We start from the raw sequence: 19,229 nt of genomic DNA, 5'->3' as shown, positions 1-19,229 counted from the left end.
GCGAGGTTGGATGGTCTTAGGTGGCATGGTTTAGTGTGTGGTAGGGTGGGGTTGGAACTAGATGATCTTAAGGTCCTTCCCAACCTATTCTATGATTCTATATTCTATAGGATTTTCCACATGGACGAGGAAAAGCCCTTTATTAACTGAAACAAGGGAAACCTGTCCATGTAAAAGCCATGGTGTGAAGGTATGTGCCAATGGCTCAGTTCAGTCTCATGCAGAGATACTGGAAGCCACCCCAGATATTTTTGCTGGCTTATGGGAAGCATTATAACTGTATTAACATAGAATTCCACCCAGGCTCATATTGTTTGCTTCTCAGCTGAGTTTATAGCCTATAGATGGTGTTGTACTAATGCAAAGAGTATTTTGATGGTTCACAGTAACCTATTTAGATTCCAATTGGCCTTTTTGGGGCATCACATCCTGTTAAGCAGACTCTCCAAAAGTGGCTGGAAGGAAGAAAACACTTGTGTGAGAGATGACTCACTCAATGTAAGTTGAATTCACTGCATTTCCTATGGAAGCTGTCAACCAATGGGAATGCCAAGTGCAATTATTTACTGTTGATCCTGATCTTAGAAATTATCTTCCAAGGAATAAGCAGACTAATGTGCAGTGAGGAGGAGGAAAGTGTTTCTAGTGTGGTTGAACAGGTTAGCCACAGGCCTAGTGATCTGACCTAAGGCACTGGAGCTGAAGTTTTCAAATGCCTCTGCCTTCCCACTTGTGCACTTTAACACAGTAAGAAATGAGTTCTTCCAAAGCACGTATGAATCTGAGCCCAGACTATGTCTGAGATTTTAAAATAAAAGTTTAGAGCTTCCTAGAATGTACGTAGAATCAATGCTATGTACCATAATTTGCACAATTTTGTGGTGATTTTTATTATTCTGTATCATGCAACTTATGATTTCCATTAATAACAAAAGATTTTTCATTTGATTTTTGCAAGTGGATGGCTGTTTTATCTGCACAATGAAAACTGCAGTTTTAATTTAACAATTCACCCCCTTTGCAACAGCCAGAAATTTCAGTCACCACATGTGTCTGGATTCCTTTACATTATCCTAACACACATGCAATTGTTAAACTAGACTTTGACAATGAAATTAGTGTCACGGATAAAAAAAATAAGAGCTTTAGCCTCTAGGTGCACCTGTTTACTGCAACTAGGCAGGCTCAGTCAGCGTGTGAGTGTGTGTCAGTCTGCTGTTGCAGCTGTTCCATTACATAAAAACCATGGTATTTATTAAGTTTTAAGCCTTTCTGAACTCCGTAACTCTGGCTTACAAAGGGAGGCTGTAATGCTATGTCTGGACTGTGATAATAGTTCAGATAAAGATCCAGCATGTGACTCCTAATGACAGCATTAAGTCTATTGGAAGGAACTATATCAAACTATATGCAGTAAAGCAGACAGCAAATATGAACCATGAAGAATTAATGATTAACTACTCACTGCATGCTTCACTGGGAACAGCACTGCCATTGAAGGAGTCTGCAAACTCTGTGGAAGAAGTTAACTCACAAACTGGAATTGCACAACAAAATAAAAATCACAAATGCACTGCTTAAACTTTGGGTGCATATCTTTCACTGTAAGAAAGCAATTTCCTTTGCAAATAAAAGTCATGTTCCCAGTCTTGCAGGTGATTGCACATGGATGAGACACCCCTGTACCTTCAAAATACTACACACACACACTGAATTTAATATCAGTCCCAGGCATGTCCACATGGATTCGGCTAAGGTGTAGGAGTCCCAGTTATGACGAACAACAGAACTCTTAGACGCTGTATTACATCTTCATTATTCTTTAAAGACTGTTTGTGGTTCTTCTTTTTCTAGGAGAAAATTGTGTGGGATTACACTCATTAATCTTTGTGCATTCTGTAATTTCAGCAACCCATAACATTTGAAAGCTGACTTTGGAGGTGCTGCCTTGTAAATTACTTCAACTTTAACATCCACATCATTGAGAGAATTGGCTGGAAACTTTAGAGAACCCAATGCCGTGGCTACTGACAAGCTGTGAAGTTAACATCCATTTCCCTCCATTCCTGGCAGCAAGGAATTGCTGCCTTGCAACTGCTCTTTTACTTTTGTGTAAGATACAACTCTTGGCTCCTGCTGCCCTGGGAATTCAGTGGGAGATGAAAATAGTGGGCAGGAGCACCTGCCTCTCCCAGGTATGAAATCCTGTTGCCAGCTGGGGTGTTGTGGGTCAGCGCTGCTCATGTCAACAGCTTGAGAGCCAGCCTGCTCTGCTGCAGTGCAGGGTAGTGGTGCCCTGGGGCTATCTGACCTGGGTGGTTCCAGACCTACACATGCCCAAGGATTTCATCCTGACCTGCCTCTCTACCCTGAGCACCAGGGATGCTCAAGTGAGAGACAATGCTGTATGAAGCTCTTTCTGTAAGCAATGGAGGAAAGCAGACAACCCCAAAGGTCATTTCAGCCTGCCTCAGATTTAAATCATCTAGCTGTAGAAGACTGCATTGAAAGTGTGAAATGATGACGCTCAAACCTTGAGGCTTGCTGGAAGTGCATGGTTGTTTACCTAAGTCAAGTGCCAAGTACAGAAATTATGTTTATGCCAATACAGTTCTATTTATGGCACTTCTATTTATCTTGCAGTCGTGAATGAGCCTAATGAAAATGAGGACAAGCTCCAGCATATTGAGGAAAATAGGTTATGATGTTCTCTTCCTTAAGCTGCAGAAAATTTTCAGTGTTAAACAAGAAGTACTTAATGGTTTGGGTCAGTATTTTGGCCCAGTGTAGTGCAACTCTTGATAGCTCCACCTCCTGGCACCGTATCCCATTCCTATATAACCAGCACAGTTATAGTCAATGCACACTGATTCCATTTACACTCTTGTAGCAGTTTTTGCATTTGTTTCCTGCTGCTAGATCAGCAGAAATTTGAAGGAATCTGTATTAGTTCTGTCTTACAACAGGTAAGAACAGCTTAACCTCCTGTGGTGGCCTGGCCTTGGTTTGCTGCCACTCTCTCACTCCTCCTCCTCAATAGGACAGGAGGGAGAAAGTAAGATAGAGTGATCACTGTTACAGACAAAATGTAAATTTAGTCATATGTGGGAACCCTCTTGCTATTTTATTCAATCAAAAGTCAGGTCTCTAGTCTGCAGTTACTGATCAGGGTCCCTTTATGGCCAGTAGAAAAAGACAGGCACAATCAGATGCACATTCAGTATGTCCTAAACTATAGATGGATGGGTGGGCTACACATCCCTTCAGAACCCCCTCCACTGGCTACAGAGGTAAACAAGACAAGATATTATTTCCTTCTTTCTCTTTCCCGGGCTGCTGGATGTCTACTCTAAAACAAGATGATTCTCTGCCAGAGAAGAAGCAGCCCTTCCTACTTGAGAAGCTGATTTTAGTGGTCTGTGGATCAAACAGCTTCTAGAATTTCACTATCACGGAGGTCCAACATCTTGTTATGAAGATGTCACAGCCTAGTACCAAAGCAGGACTTCTTGAAGTTTCATGAAGGTTTTTGAGTCTTTGAGTCTTGGGTATGCGCATGCATGTGTGTGTGTGTGCATGCACACATAAGGGTTCATGTGTGTGTGTTTGTGTGTTTATGCCTATACACTCCTAAAGGGAAAAGGCTAGGGAATGGGTTTGAGTGCAAGACTTGTGATCATCCAGCCTGGTCATCAAACAGAGCTTTCTGACTCTGTTTGGAACCACTCCACTCCAAGACAAATCTTCTCAGGAAAGCCCAAGCCAGTTGGTGCCAAATGACTTTTGGTTTACCTGCAGAGACACAGCTATTACCTGTGCTATAACAACATTAGATTACTGTGTGCTGAATTGGCCCGAGGTACAAATAAAATATTGGGTTTCAAGGAAGAAGTCAGGAAGTGTTTTAAAAATAAGGATGTGGAAAGATGACTTTATGGAAGAGGTCCAGTTTCTTAAACAAAGTCATATGGAGCCATTTGAGATGCCCTGGGGTACCAAACATGTCCACTCAGTGCTGCAAAAGACAGCACAAAGCCTATGGGGGATTTGCTTCTGGCATGGAAGCCAGGCACCCACTGGGCTATCCTGTGGTGCCTACAGTCACAACAGGGCCATAGGTTCAGGCAACTGTATCATACACTTACTCATTAATCCCAGGTTTACATATTTTCTTTAAAGAATTAATTTCAAAATCTGTTTTTTTTTTTCTTTTCTTCTTTTTCTATACAGCTCTTCAGGGAATGATGATATCCTTACTGAAAGTGAGTGGGGCTTTGCGTTGTGAGTAGACGTTAGATTCAATATTATTTACCCCAGTGACAACTCTCCTCTGATGAATGTGAGAATGGCAAAACCAGGCAAAAAAATGAGAAAGGGGAGCTGTTCCTAATATTCATCATTAATTAGATAATTTTCTTTTTCTTTTTTTTTTTTTTAATTTGGGAAGGATTTCCTTTTTTCTTTCTTCTTTTTTTTTCGGTTTGTTTTGTTTTGTTTTTTTTTTTTTTGTTTTGTCTTTAAGGATTTGGAATTAGCTAAACCTTTCTTCAACCTGCTTTTTAAATTAATAATTGCTTTGTATTCTCCAGTTTTATAAATTAAAAAAAAAAAAAAATCACCAGTACATTACATTCTTTTAATTTAGTGGCTGCTTTCCAAAGCAGGGAGTTAAGAAAATAAAGCAACTTTATAGCCAGAGTAAGATAAAGAATACTGTCCTAAGAGACAACACTATTTATACTCCCTTTGTATTTGTGTTTCCTATTCTTTCCTCATCTCCATTCTACCCTCTGTAATTAAAATTGTAGCCTCTGAAATAATTTTACATTTCCTTTCCAGGGATAATGCTGTTTTACCCCCTACAGAAATTCCAATGGTGTTATTGATAGTACAGGCAAGATATAAAGGACAGCTAGCACTTTAGTCTGTGCAATTTAAACCTGCTCTTTGTAGCTGGGTCATTATGATGAAATAGGTGATGGCTTCACAAATGTCTTGACATGAGTGGGGTCTTGATGTTACATATGTTCTAACAATTACAGTGATGTGTAAAAATACCCATCGTTCTGAATGTGGGTCCTCTCCTCAGAAAAAAAGGGAGGTGGTCTAGGTTTCAGCTTGATGGAGTCACATAGCATGGAGTCACATGGCTTTTTTGTTTAATCTATATAGAGAAATATATGCTTAGTGTGCTTGGTTTGTCTTCTGGAACTCTTCACAAGCAAGTGTGCCTTTTCACTGAGAGTAGAGGGAAATGTTGTATCATTCATTGGGACTGTATTTCTCCCTTATGGTAAGACACGCCACGTGTAGACACATATCCCCTAAATCTGGGTTCTTAAACTAGCCACCTGGACATAGGCTATTATATAAAAGTGGTGTTATCATTGTCATCTTCCTCAATTTAACAAAGAAAATCTTGGAAAAAATTCTGGCTCAAGGACTCCAAGTAGCTGGGATCAGATAAGTGGCAAAGAGAAGAAATGTCTCAGTGACACCCTTGTCCATGGTCACTGTCTCTGAGCAGCAAAATGCATTTGTTCCAGCTGATGCAAAATAGCCGTGTCGCTGTAGCCAGGGCAGGGGTAGCAGTGGTGTTGGGGAAGAATCTGTGGACAGCCATGTGGGCTGGTGAGAGTGATCCCTGAGTTGTGTCTCACTGGGATGGCTCACAAGTCTGGTGTCACAGAGACCAGTTGCTTCACTTCAAAAGAAAGCCAGGGAGCTAATTAGTGTTTATGAATCAGATCAGGGACATCAGATAATCAAACATGTACTGGGGGGTGCCAAGATAGCTGTCAGTGTAAGAATAACTATTATTTCCTAAATTATTTCCCTGTATGAATAATGTGTTGGCTGTGGTGGAGTCCTGAGACACCTGTCTTGCACTGACTAACTAGGTTAAGCCTAACAGAGAGTCTGGATTTAACTGTAGGTGCATTTTAGACACTATAGTCTTTAATGAATCTAATTATGAGGTCATTCATAATGTGATGCATGGCAGGAACTTCATGGGGTGAAACCCATTAATACAAAATGCACTCATAAAAACCAGCAACAGGATTATCCTGCTATCATAAACTCATATCTTTGGGAGTTTAAGAATCATTGTAAGGAAATACAAAGAACAATCTGAAACAATGCAGTGTTAATTGGCAAGTTTTTTTCAGAGTGAATAAATGTTCTTTCACACAAATCCAAACAGTGCCAGGCACAGTGGAGGCTGATCCTTATTTTGGAACTACAGGCAATATAGGAAAACTGCACAGTCTGCAGCTGCCTTGTCATGCTCCTTCAAAGGTGAAATAGTGGTGGCAAAGTTAAATCGTTCAGAATACCAGAGCTCCAGTAAAAGCAAGCACTGCTCAGTATCGAACAACATAAAGAAATGCTGGTATAAAACAGTGAAATATACCTTTATCCGTCCCCCCTCTAAAGCCAGTGACTGGTTTGAGTAACGCTTGGTCATACCTAGAGCTTTTCCAAACCAGTGATGTACGTAAGAGCTGTCTGGCAGATGTGGAATAATCCAAGACAAATGCAGGACATGCTGGATGGGCTGCACATGCTGCACAAGGGGCAGTGCTAGGCCTGCCTGTCTGCTGCAGCTCCCAGGAGGTGATAGGTGAGGTTGGGTGGCCAGACAGAACCTAGCTGTCATATGGCTGATGACCCAAGATACAAAGTTTTTGACTTGTGCCAGGGCTACCAGAGATCCAGAAGTCACAAAACAAAACCAGGAATGTGTCAAAATATGCTTAGAGGGAGCTTCTCAGTTGAAAGGGGAGGGGGGAGACATTGGGAAAAATTTGGAAAAGCTCGCTGTATGCTAGAGTACTTGCAGACAGTGACATGAAACAGACCTCAACTCTTCTCGGTGTTTTTTGAGGCAAGAACAGTTCTTTTTTAAACATCATTAGTTTTTGTGAGCTTAGAAATGTTAAAATGTGATCAAAGTAACAGTTTGTTCATTAATAATATGCTCTAGAACTGAGCAGTGATTCCTAGTTGAGAAATGGGTAGTACTCAGCCCGGGTTTCTGATTGGCTTTAGGGAGCTTGAATGCGTGGCCTTATTTCACTGCAAAGCCCTGGCAGACTTTGCACATTAAAATTCTAAACTGTCTAAGTAGGTGTGAAACTAATTTTGTGTTTATTTTTTAAATACCACCTCTGATCATTTAGGGCCATCCACTTCACTTTGGGAGGCCCTTACCTAGCTGCAGGTGGGCCCTAGGAGACAATAAAGCCCACCTCAGAGAGGATAATTTCTTGAATATCATAACCTGAATATTTATAGCTTCTAGAATCGTTGTACCTACTTATCCATGTTTCCAGCCACAACTTTTCTTAATAAGAAGGGCTTTGAAACTCTTGCTAAATCTGGACATAAAAGGAAACAGAAGTTTCCCTAGTGCAGTGGAATTTTTTAAAAGTCACATAGTAACTTTATTGATGAAACAAGGAAGAAAGCGCTTTTCCACCAGACTTTGCAGAACTTATTTACAAAACAGAAGATTTTTTCATTAATGTGTAGGCAGGGCAAAGTTGTGGTGAGGTTTCCTGCGGGGTGAGGGTACTTATGTGGCTTGTCATTTCATCAGTGGGTTATCTTATTCTTTTGATTGTGGTGTTTTAATATTTATGAGAGACAAACCTTGGGGGAAAAAAAGTACTTTCAAAGAAAGATGAAAGCTTTCAGAGACATTTTGCCATCTTAAAATTTTATTTAACATGAAAATGCATGCTGCATCCTCTTTACAAAACTCAAAAATGTTTGCAAATCACCTGTGCATCTGTAATTTATTATCTTGACAGAATCTGCTTTGCAGTTCACTTAGTCACTGCCAGAGACAAGCTCCAAGTTACCAAAACTGGTCAGTGAAATCCAGAGAGCACTGAAATCATGCGGGCTGACTGGCGTTCCCCCTCATATTCAGACATCTGATTTATGGTATCTAAATAAAAGTGTCTGCAGTAAACTAGAGAGCTAGGTTTCTTTTCCTGTCAGTGGAGAAGTGAAGAGCTAGGGCAGGATTTAGTTGTCTAAGTGTGGGCATCTAGTGTCATTAGAGATGCCCAAGTGTCTCCCACCATGTTTCTTCTGGGTCCTCAGAGAGGTTCAGGTCACCTGTAGGTATGTCCCATGTCTATCATGCCTATCTATCAGCCCCATGTGGGTGACTTGGGTATCCCAGATTATCTATCTCAAGTGACACAAATATGTTATGCAGTAGAAATGCACTTTTAACTGTTTGAATCCAAACCTGCACACTCGCATCAGTGCACTGCAGTGTGCAGACAGTATGTGATCTTTGCTTCTGCTGCAGTGTGCAGTGTATTATTTTTTGAGTGCTGCTCTTCAATGATTTCTGAGAGGTCAGACCCCTGGCTTTGCTGTCTTCCCCACCACCTATGTAATGGCTGCATGTAGCTCTGGGAAATCAGAAACTATGGCTTTAATAACAGTGTCTGGAGTAAACGTATCGAGGGAGCATATTAATGGTTAACATGTAGTTAGATTAATGCAGAAGCACAAATATGCACATACATCTACTGTATTGAAGGATGATAACTCATTTTATTCTTAGTAGTTACTTATTTCTCAGACTCCAAAAACCTGAAGATGAAGGGGCAGCCATGATATAGATGCTAAGCAGCAGTATGTCCACTCTAGGCATACGTGACAAAAGAACTATAGGTAAGAGGGCAGGTGATAATCACTGCCACTAAATAAATTTTCAGAAACTGAGCCAGATTTTCAAAGATCCTTCAGCCAACAGCTCCATTACCTCTGCAGGGTTGGTAGGATGAAAAGTGCTTTTTGCAAATGTGTCCTTTCTTTCTCAGAGGTATGAAAAAATCCCACCACCACCAAATAGGATGACTTTAGCTGCTGAATGAGGTTTCAAATTTAGTGCTAGCAGGCTATAAATCATCCGGGGAAACTGTAATGTCTTACTGTGAACGACGTGACCTAGGAAGGGTAGCAGTTCTGTGGAAGTGTTATTACTATGTATGCTTAATACGCTGCTACCTATGTTTATATTTGTATTTATACTACTATGTATGCTTGTGTTATTACTACATTTGTAAGTGTAAGAACTAAAAGCTAAGGCATCATTATTCCACTACATACTGTCCCCTTAAATCAGGAGCAATGACTGTAAATGTGTAAAAAGAGTGAGTCAGCAATGCCACTCTCTGTCCTGGGGGTAAACAACTGCTCTGAAGACCATCTACTGTCAGTTCAACAGCTTTTACCATAAAGTATTAAAAACTAAGAAACTGCTATTTCCAACCATGAGGACTTCTGTCCTTTAAGGCAAATAACAGACCATGAGCCAGATCCTGCTGTCTTTGTATCCAGGAGGAGGCTTTCATTCTTTAATTAAGCGGTCCGAGTCCCTTTTTTTCCGCAGTGTTGGAAAAATAAAATAAAAAGACTGATTGATTATAACAACAAGCTAAACACCAGATGTTTTACGAATATATGGCTTCCCCAGCCCACACCCATGTGCATGTAAGAGAAAAAGAAAAACAAAGGACTGTTTATAATTGTCAGAATATTAAAACCTTTGCTTATTCAATGTTCTTTCTTTGCTGGCCTGTTCATGCAGCCAAAAATTCATTTATGACATAGACCATTCATTGCTTGAGTTTTGCTTTCCAAACTTGGTAGAAGTATTTCATGGCCATAGTCAGATGTCTTTCTTTATGTAAATTTTGATAATTTGGAGGCTATCTTTAAACCAGTTCCTGAAACCGCAGACCATAATAACTCACTTGGTTTCATGTGCTCCGCTCAGTCCCATCAAGACAAATTGCTGGGTTCGGTGTCCTTTGCCAAAAGAGAGGAACATTCCCTTCTCCTGTTACATAACACTGAGACACTTGCGCGGGAGAGACGAGAACCAAGGCTTGCTGACTAGCAGGTATTCTGCAGCTTTGGGGCTTTCTGCCTCACTTTAGGGTATCTTTTATGGAAATCCAAATACTGTTCTGCAGATTTTTGAATGCAGCTATTACTAGTGCATCGGCCTTTCCCTGAAAGAAAGGCCGCGGACCAAAACTTTCCTGCTGTGCCCATGCAAACACTTCTGTTAGCTTTTAAAGGATTTTTTGTTTCAGCAATGCATGAGTTGATCCAAGAACATATTAAAAAAAAAAAAGTAAAAGTAAGTCCATCATGCCATTTTATAGTTTCTATAAAAATCTAAAGTTGTTTTTCCACAGTTGTGAAAGACCAAAAACCTTCATAGGGTTCATTACTATCTTTAACTCCTTGGATGGCAAGACACCTGAAAGTGATTTTTTAATGGCATCACTGGTTTTGTGACTTTAGAATTTCACATCATTTGACAGTGATCCAAAACACACTTCAGCCTTCACAGGTTGGTTTGAGTATGATGCAGACACACTTTAAAGAAAGACAGAGAGTAAAGCTGGAAAGTACACATTAGTGGGAAACAATAATCTCCCTGCTCAAGGCTGCTGTTAGCTTGAATTAGTATCCTGAGCTGCTTGAATCCATGTTTTGTGTGTGCTACACTTTGCTAGACATCGATGTAACTGAAATAAGAAATGACATGACTGTCTTGTTTAAACAGTGAGATGGCTAAAAAAGTGTCACATTAAATCCCCTGCTTTTCTGTTTCAACTCTTCCTCAGCTGCTTTTATAATCTCTATATTTAAATTGAGATAACTCCCTTAGTATTTTCCCTAACTTAAATATATGCACATACGTGTGTGAGTTCAGCTTGGTTTCTGAAAGGAATGAGGCTTAGGCCATCACATTGTGAAGAGTATATCCATATGTCTTGCTCATTCCTCCTCCATAATAACTTTTGAACTAGTTGCTATGTGACAACCAAAGCTAACAATCAGGAGCTCCCAGAAACCCAGACTCCTACACATTTTGTGGAAACTGATGGCTGTAGAGGCAAGAGAAACCCAAATAAGGGATGCTGCTGAGGAAAAAGCCAGTATAATCCAGCTCTGTTACATCTGAAGGGATTGCAGGTGTGGGACCAGTGTGCACACAGTGCTGCCCGCAGAACAGCACTTCTTGCTGCTTTCCTGACCAAAGAGGTGAGGGACATGAGAGATATCACAGGAGACTGGGGAGCAATACATGGAGTGAGAGCACATGCGGCCACAAACCTAGTTCCTCCCACTGAGCAATTTATGCGTGTATCTGTACATATATAGAGTGATTAAAAATCTGAATATGTTTTATGTGTACTACTGAGGGCAGTGAGAACTGATCTCTCCTGGTATCAAGTTGGTATTGGCCAGCTGAGGGTCTTGGGGTTTTCTTAGATAGTATTTAGCCAAAGAAGGAGAAAAAAGGAAAAGAGAGGACTCAGATCATTGACAAGTTATTTCTGGGACTTACATACTTTGTTAGTCTACTTGACTTCCTAGACCAGACTCCAAGTCTTCCTTTTAATGGACAGATCAGCAATATTTTTCTGTTGCTGATATGGAGGCAATATTTTCTCAGTGCACTTATTCTCAGTAAGACCACCAAATAGACTCTAAATTTCCTCTTCAATCTATAAGCGGAAATGTCTGATAATACATAAATATTTATCACTTTTCCACTTAAAATAGAAGCACCAGAATTGCTTTTTATAAACAAGATTTTAGAATCCCTGATACTGAAATGCTAAAAAAGTACATCAGGTTATGTTGTATTGTAGAGAAATACAGTGTATTTTTAGTACTTTTAATAACTTTTTTGATTTCTTGTTGAAATTTCATTTCCATTCAAGAGCAGGTCACTGGAAGACTACCAGAACCAAACTTAGCACACTAAATTTAGTGTAAGGCTTGTAAGAATCCTGATTATCCCTAGTAATAAGTGGAAATTAATCTCATCCTGTTTTTCTTCAGTGTTTCCCACCCTAACAAGCAGTCATGGATTGAAAAAAAAATCCTCGTGAACTAAGGTATGGATTAATTTTGAGCACCTGATGGCAGTGCACATGGTCTTTCTATAAAGCTCAGTATTATACAAATTAAAAATATGCATAGTACTCTGTAATATTGTCACTGAAAATGAGATTCAAAGGTTTCAGCAGGTGACATATTCTGGGAGGTTAACACAGGACCAATTCTTCAGTAACATTTCTGCCAGTCCTTGAGAGCAAAGCAGTTGCAACCAGCTTCAGGAGGCCTGTGTGATAATGCTTCCCCAGGCAGCTTCAGAAGGAGGCTCAGCACGTCACAGTACATCCCACCCACAGGTGACACTGATGAGATCGGCCTCCCTAGTGAATTACCACTGAGGAGGAAAAAATGTGAATAGTTAGATCTTGGGAGATTTTGGAATAGAGCTGACGTGCATTCGGATACTTCTGATTTCAATGGCAGCTGCTCATGAAGCTGCTTCTAAAATGTCTAAAACCCTTACTCTTTGCTCAAAATCCTCAAACCTCCTCAACTATCAAGCACTTAGTAATTAAGAGAGTTTATGCCTCATTTTCCCTTGTGTAAAGAAAAGTCTTACTGTTCCGCCTTGTGTTGTGGGAGTTAAGGTATTATTGCAATGAAGCCCCCATGGCTGTAGGGAACAAGTGGGCTGAATGTGCATTACGGCCTGTGTTTTCTGCTTGCATGCTGCAATCTTAGACCAGAAGATCTCCCTTATAAAAGGTTACGTTTGCAGATTTTATACCTGATTTCATCTGAACTTACACTGAAATATACCAATTTTCCTAAAGATTTCAATTTGTCTATGTGAAATGCTGGTCTCGGTAACTAAATGTGGATTTAGAGAGCCTGCAACATCTCAAAAACTGGAACTACTCAATTGACCGTGGTCTAAAAATACTCTATGTGGCATTTCAGCTAGTTGTATCAAGACTGAGGAGTGGACAATGTAACTCTGAATAGCTGAGATTTATTTTTTTTAAGTGAAGAATGGAAAATACATGAAATATCAGACAGTTTGGCAGTTAAAGCAGACAGAAGACAGAAAGAGGAATCGTGATATAATAAATATATGAGGGGAAGAAATAATTCTTTCCCTACTTTTTCCACACACAGGAACTCTTAGATACAACTTCCTTTATTTAAATGCACCTATGTCAAATGCATGGGGAACCTGATAATAACATTAATATTAACGAAAGTGGGAATTTGATAGCCTAAAATATGCACACTGTGGTCTCAGATTTATTTTACATAAACCAGATAGCATCAACCAAAGATAATCCCTGTCGCAGAATAGAGACAGTGTTTCTCATTCAAATATAGAACTCTGCTATATATAGCCTACTTTATTATAAACTTTATTCTTCAGAGATTAAATTATTTAGTTCCTTATGAGGTTTAACTGTGTAGTCCAAGCCACAAGCACCTTTCAAAGTTGATAATTTTCATTAGGATGAATTTCACTATTCTCAGTTTCTAACTTGGTAAGGTAATGAGACAATAATTTTGAGTCCATTTGTTAGAGGGAAAGAAGAGAGAAAACCAGCAAAGCAGTTAAAGCACAACCTTTTTGGGAGCTGGTCCTATGACACTTTGTTTTTGAGAGCCGCAGTGTAGAGTGGCCACATCCTCTTCCTTGCAAAAGCCCTTGGAGGTGCTTAACCTTTTATGCAATGAACCAGAGCTCAGTGCAACCAAGAGACATGAGTGAAATTGCATGAGCAGTGCCTGAATGGAGGAAATCTCTGCCACTCCTGTGAAAGCTGGGCTGCCAATCAGTCAAAGTGAAAAAAATCCTAGGGATCAGAGAGAGAACAGTTTACTCCCCTTTAGATCCAAAGTATATTGATAAGTGTATTAGATGGTGGTGAAGGAGGGGAACACACATTCAAATCACTTTGCATCTAGCTCATCAGGTCTGGGCTCTGGGTTAGGACTTTCCACTAGGGATTTGAATTCTAGTAGCTAAATAATAGAGTCCTTGAGAGAGGCCTTATTTTTCTGTCCTACTGAAATCAATGCACTTGAAATAAATATAGTTTGGGTGAAGAAAAAGACAAGAGGTTTATAGCAGGAATAGGTGGGGAAGGTAATTTTTTGACTCCAGTCCTGGTGTCTCCCGTTTGTCATGCAAAGCACAACAGCTTTCTACATAAAAACTCATGCATTTGCTAGGCTGGTTATGTGCTCTGTAGCAAAGATTTGAGAGTTGGCTCCCTGTGTTGGATAATATTATTCTAACAGGTAAGACATATGCCTCTTCTGATTTGTGAATTGTTCCAGATCTCCTTCATAAATGCAGCCCTTCTTTATTTTTTTTTTTTTATTTTTGGTTGGTGGTTTTTGTTTTTTTTTTTTTGGGGGGGGGAAGGTGTTGGTGTGTTGGTTTGTTTTTTTTACAGAAAGACTTAGATGAGCCAATTTGTCATTTTTGAATATTTTCCTCTTTGCCTGTGCCAACCCAAATTTGCCAAATCTGATTCACATTGAAGAACCTCTTCCAGTTCAAATTGCTTCCCCCCTGAAAATAATGTATTTATTGAAAATAATTGAGTTGGCCATCCTATGGTACAGCATTCTTGGCTATGCTATAGGAGAGCAACACATTCTCCTCAGTGCCTGGGCTTTTTGTTCAGTGCATTTTCTGAGCAAGCTTGGCAGGTTAATTCCATTTTAGCCAACGAGTGTGATCAGAGGGCCAAACACAGTGGAATATTAATTTTCCATCTACATAAGCCGCTGAGGTCAGAGGTTAGAGCAAGCTGGAATTTTTCAACCCTACAGGGCAGAAGTGTGAAGGGAAAGATTCAGCCAGGCAGCAGCAATAAGCTGCCAAGTGTTCAGATGGGAGTAAGAGAGGAATCTCTGGCTACTAGTGCTAATCGTCCTAGAGCTGCAGTTTGCTGATGGCACTGCCAATCGTTCCTATTTTTTTAATGTAGTGCTCTCCTATATGGCTTTATTTATTTACCTACCTATTTGTTTATCTATTTATTTATTTTTCTGTAGGATTTAAATCATTAGAAATTACTTCTGAGTAACTGGAATATGGATTTTCCTGTTTAAACATTTCAATGTCAAGCCCAATAACAGGTGCTATGGCCTGATGTTACTGCATTAATTTAATTGATATTTACTTAATGCTAAATAGCAACATCATTGGTTTTGAGGGAATTTGTTCAAGGATGGGAAATGTGGAAAATTTCATGTGCCAACAGAATGAATAAGTGATAAAAATGGTGTAACAAGTGTTTTTGTAGAGGCTTTTTCCTACTGCATTTTAAAGCAATGCAGAATGTCCAGAACCACGGAGGTTCCCAGAATTTTGCTTAAAACAAAACAAAGGCCCCTGTTTCTTTTCAGCTTGAAACCACCTGATCCTCATCTAAACCTGGAAGGCTGATATTCTCTTTGTTCTCTGCTTCAATCAATTAAGTGTACGTGCACAGCTTTTCTGAATCTGCTTACTGCTTACGTACGACACCAGAAGGATGTTCCAAACTGGTGGTCACTGAATTATTTTACTTAAATCAAAACATTCTGTGGAAAGCTAAATTTAACCATCTTTTCTTTCCCCAAGACTGATAATAAGCAGACTCATAAACTAAAGAGGTACAGTATCTCTTTCCAATGCAGTGTAAAGACAAAACCACATCATATATTTAGGCTAGCTAGTAGAGGCCAAATTCAGTCCTCTGCTGCATTCTTTGGGATCATATTGAACTCAATGAGAACCACCTGCAGACAGAATTTGACCCCAAAATGAAAGCCTGGCCACAGATTTGATTTGAATTACTTGACTTAGAAGTGAGGTAGGGTTTGGTGGGTTGTTTTTTTTTGGCAGTATTTTTGGAATAGTTGCAATAGTAATAATAAAGCTAGGACATTTCTCTACGGAAGAAAATATTTAGAAATACTTTCGGAAAATAGTGATGACATGCTGTGCTGGACCATCTTTTAAAATGCGCCATTTTTCAGAGGTATATCAGAACCATTATGTTTGAGGTAGCAGAGCTTTTGGTGCCAGATGACTCACAAATTCACCTGAGCAGTGGTTTGCAAATGGGTTGAGTCTCATCTTAATGAGGAGACTGTCTGGTCTGCTTTGGTTTAAGCAAACCTATGTTCCCACCACATACTGTGGGTAAATTCCTGAGCTGGAAGATAGGGATAGGGAGCAGAATGAAGCCTCTATACTGCAAGGGGAAATAGCAACCTGCTACACCACTTAAGACTATGGGGTAGAATAGGGTCCAGCCAAGGATACTGAGGGAGCTGAAGAAAGTGCTCGCTGAGCCACTTTCAATAATTTATGAGCAGTCCTGGCTGACTGGGGAGGTCCCAGTTGGCTGGAGGTTGCCAAATGTGATGTCCATCTACAAGAAGGGCCAGAAGAAGGATCTGGGGAAATCCAGCCCTGTCAGTCTGACCTCAGAGCTGGGGAATGTTATGGAGAAAACTGTCTTGAGTGCTATCACATGGCACATGCAGGATAAGCAGGGGATCAGGACTAGTCAACACGGGTTTATGAAACGAAGGTTCTTGACTAACCTGATCTCCTATGACAAAGGACTAGTCAGCATGGGTTTATGAAAGGAAGGTTCTTGACTAACCTGATCTCCTATGACAAGTCGACCTTCTGAGTGGATGAGGGAAAGGCTGTTCCTATTGTCTGCCTGGACTTTGGGAAGTCTTTTACACTGTTTCCCACAGCATTCTCCTGGAGAAACTGTCTCCTCATAGCTTGGATGGGTTTACTATATGCTGGGTAAAAACTGTCTAGATGGACAAGCCCAAAGAGTGGTGGGGGATGGAGATTAATCTGGCTGGTGATTGGTCACAGGTGGCATTACACAGGGCTCAGTACTGGGCTCAGATTTAGATTGGATATTAGGAAATTTTTTTCACTGAAAAGGTTGTCAAGCATTGGAACAGACTGCCCAGGGAAGTGGTTGAGTCCCCATCCCTGTAGGTATTGAAAAGTTGTATAGATGTGGCACTTAGGGTCATGGTTTAGTGATGGATTTGACAGTACTAAGTTGGACTCAATGATCATTTTCCAACCTAAATGATTCGATAGTTCTATGATTCTTATTTGATTTTGATGTTCTGTTATATGACAAAACATGCAGGTTAGGATTTTTTTTCTACTTTGTTTAGATGCAGATGACGATCCTTTAGTAATAATAGTCTCCAAAAAAAGGAAAAGAATATTTCTCACTGGCTTAAGCCTAATGTCCTTCTATTTGCCTTACTGCAGCTAAGAGGATGACTGGAAAATTTGGTCTAATGTTTCTTGAGTTTTCCTTAATTTTCTTAGCTAATCGTGATAATAATGAAAAATAAACATTCCGTTACTTAATGTACACCTGACTATGTGCCTGTGAGCAAATCAGCACGACTTCTGAGTTCAGAATATCTCCAGTTCATGTTCCTCCTAAATAATAGTCCAGTGGTGGTAGGAACATCTAGTTGTTAGAAGCTAAAAGAAACACCCTTGAAATATTTCAAATACTCTCTTGTACTTGAAAGTGAAACAGTCATTTAATAAAAGTGTAATCTTGAACAGTGGAAAGTGTGAGTGACTAAAACATGTACACTAATCTTTTGAAATACAGTTTCTCTCTCCTTCTCTTTTTTTGTCCCCTTTGTAACCGGAAAAAAAACATGAGTGAATTGTACAGGCAGCTCAGAGATGTGTACTTAAAATTGAGTGATTGGATGCCAATGGTATTTTCAAGGACAGGGGAGACATTGATTAAACCAAGGACTGAAACCACTAGAACATGTTCTTAGGCATATTCTCACTCTCCTTCATCTCTTCTGCTCCTTCAATTCCTCTTCTTCACTAAAAAAGTGTTTGATTAAATAGAAGAGCTCTCTTGCTTTTTGAACAGTTACCCATTTAGGGCCAGATCACATATCTTTTCTTAGAATGAGTAATACCCTCCTCTACAAGAGTCCTTAAGACTGCAATAGTACTAATAGCAGCTTACAGCTTTCCTTCAAAGTAACAGTATTCTGGCCATTAAAACACATACCTGTTATAAGGTCATCTATACAAGGTGTTGCCACTACTTACTGCAAGTGTACAACTATCAGAGGTAGTTTGGACATCAAAAGCAGTGTCACTACAATAAAAAAGCAATAGCATGAGCTGAACAAGCTTTGCCAGGACCCTGAATGCAGGCAGACTAGACAGAAGCATGCATGCCAGAATGGTACTGGTACTAAAAGGAGCTCACTTTGGTACATTCCGTAAGCAGGGAAACTTGTCCAAGCTTCAGTTTTAGTTTGGTTTAGCCACATACACCCATTTTCCTCATGCAGACACAGGACTAGAATTTGCAGTGTGAATTGACTTCAAAGCATGTATTTTGGCTACATCTCAGGCAACTTGCTTGCTCCAAATACCTTGTGAGTGAAGGTTACAGGCTCCCAAAGCATTACCTGTGTTTGATTATCAATAAAAGGCTAGGTTTGCATTTCCAGGTTTGCAGCAAAGCTATGATCTGATACAGAAGCTACTGGAACAAGCTTTAATCAACAGAGTGACAGCATCCAGAGGACATCCACTTTCTGGGGAATCTGATTTGCTGGGCTCGGGGCCAGCATAGAGATGATTTAGGTGTCCAACCACAACACTCCTCAGTGGGGCTAATTCTCCTTTGCTTGATAGCTGCTTTTAAGCTCTAGCTCTCACTCTTGCTCTCTGTCTGAGCTATACTGGAGCTGTGCCTGTGCCTGGTCTTGTATCTCTCCTGTTTGGACCTTGATCCTGATCCACTGCTTGGCCTTACATCCGGTTCACCACTATGGATTTGCAAAGTGATTAACTGGCTCTCAGTTGATACTGATACTGTCTCTGGATCTGCTCTGCCCTGCACGGGTTCTGTGAGGCTGTGTCTTTTATCAAACAGGCATTGCTGTGACTTGAAGATCCGAGGCTGCATTCCCTCCCCGTGCGGCTTGTTCTTACTGCTCCCTGGCTCACAGCGTGGGGTTCATCACACCCAGCTGTGGGCTTCCGCAGTACTAACATCATGTCTGATCTTTGTATCTGAAGTTTGTATTGCCTTTCAGACAAAAAGAGAAAAACAAATGCTTGTGGTCCACCTGACCTCTATGTGGTCACTGATTGAAAAATGAGTCTAGAAAAAATCCATCAAACATAAACCTGCACTTTGTAGCTTTTGAAATTTGGACAGATGAGTCCCAGCTATGGTGTCTGTACCTGTCTCTGACCAGCTGTTGGTCAGATTATTTGTTTCCTATGTTCTACTCTAAAT

The 19,229-nt window shown here is 40.2% G+C and overlaps 1 long non-coding RNA gene across 1 annotated transcript; it reads left to right on the top strand.

The window, feature by feature from the left end:
- The first annotated feature begins 54 nt into the window (after nucleotides 1-54).
- LOC133265031 (uncharacterized) lies at nucleotides 55-4,152 on the top strand. Its single transcript, XR_009741846.1, has 3 exons — nucleotides 55-190; nucleotides 1,909-2,195; nucleotides 3,360-4,152. It is a non-coding gene; the product is annotated as an uncharacterized LOC133265031 (long non-coding RNA).
- Nucleotides 4,153-19,229: the final 15,077 nt, after the last annotated feature.

Source organism: Pezoporus flaviventris, unplaced genomic scaffold, assembly GCF_033815535.1.
Source record: "Pezoporus flaviventris isolate CSIRO_AGI_PZ_B2104156 unplaced genomic scaffold, CSIRO_AGI_Pfla_v1 ptg000003l, whole genome shotgun sequence".
Taxonomy (NCBI): domain Eukaryota; kingdom Metazoa; phylum Chordata; class Aves; order Psittaciformes; family Psittacidae; genus Pezoporus; species Pezoporus flaviventris.
This window is presented reverse-complemented; position numbering and strand designations above follow the sequence as displayed.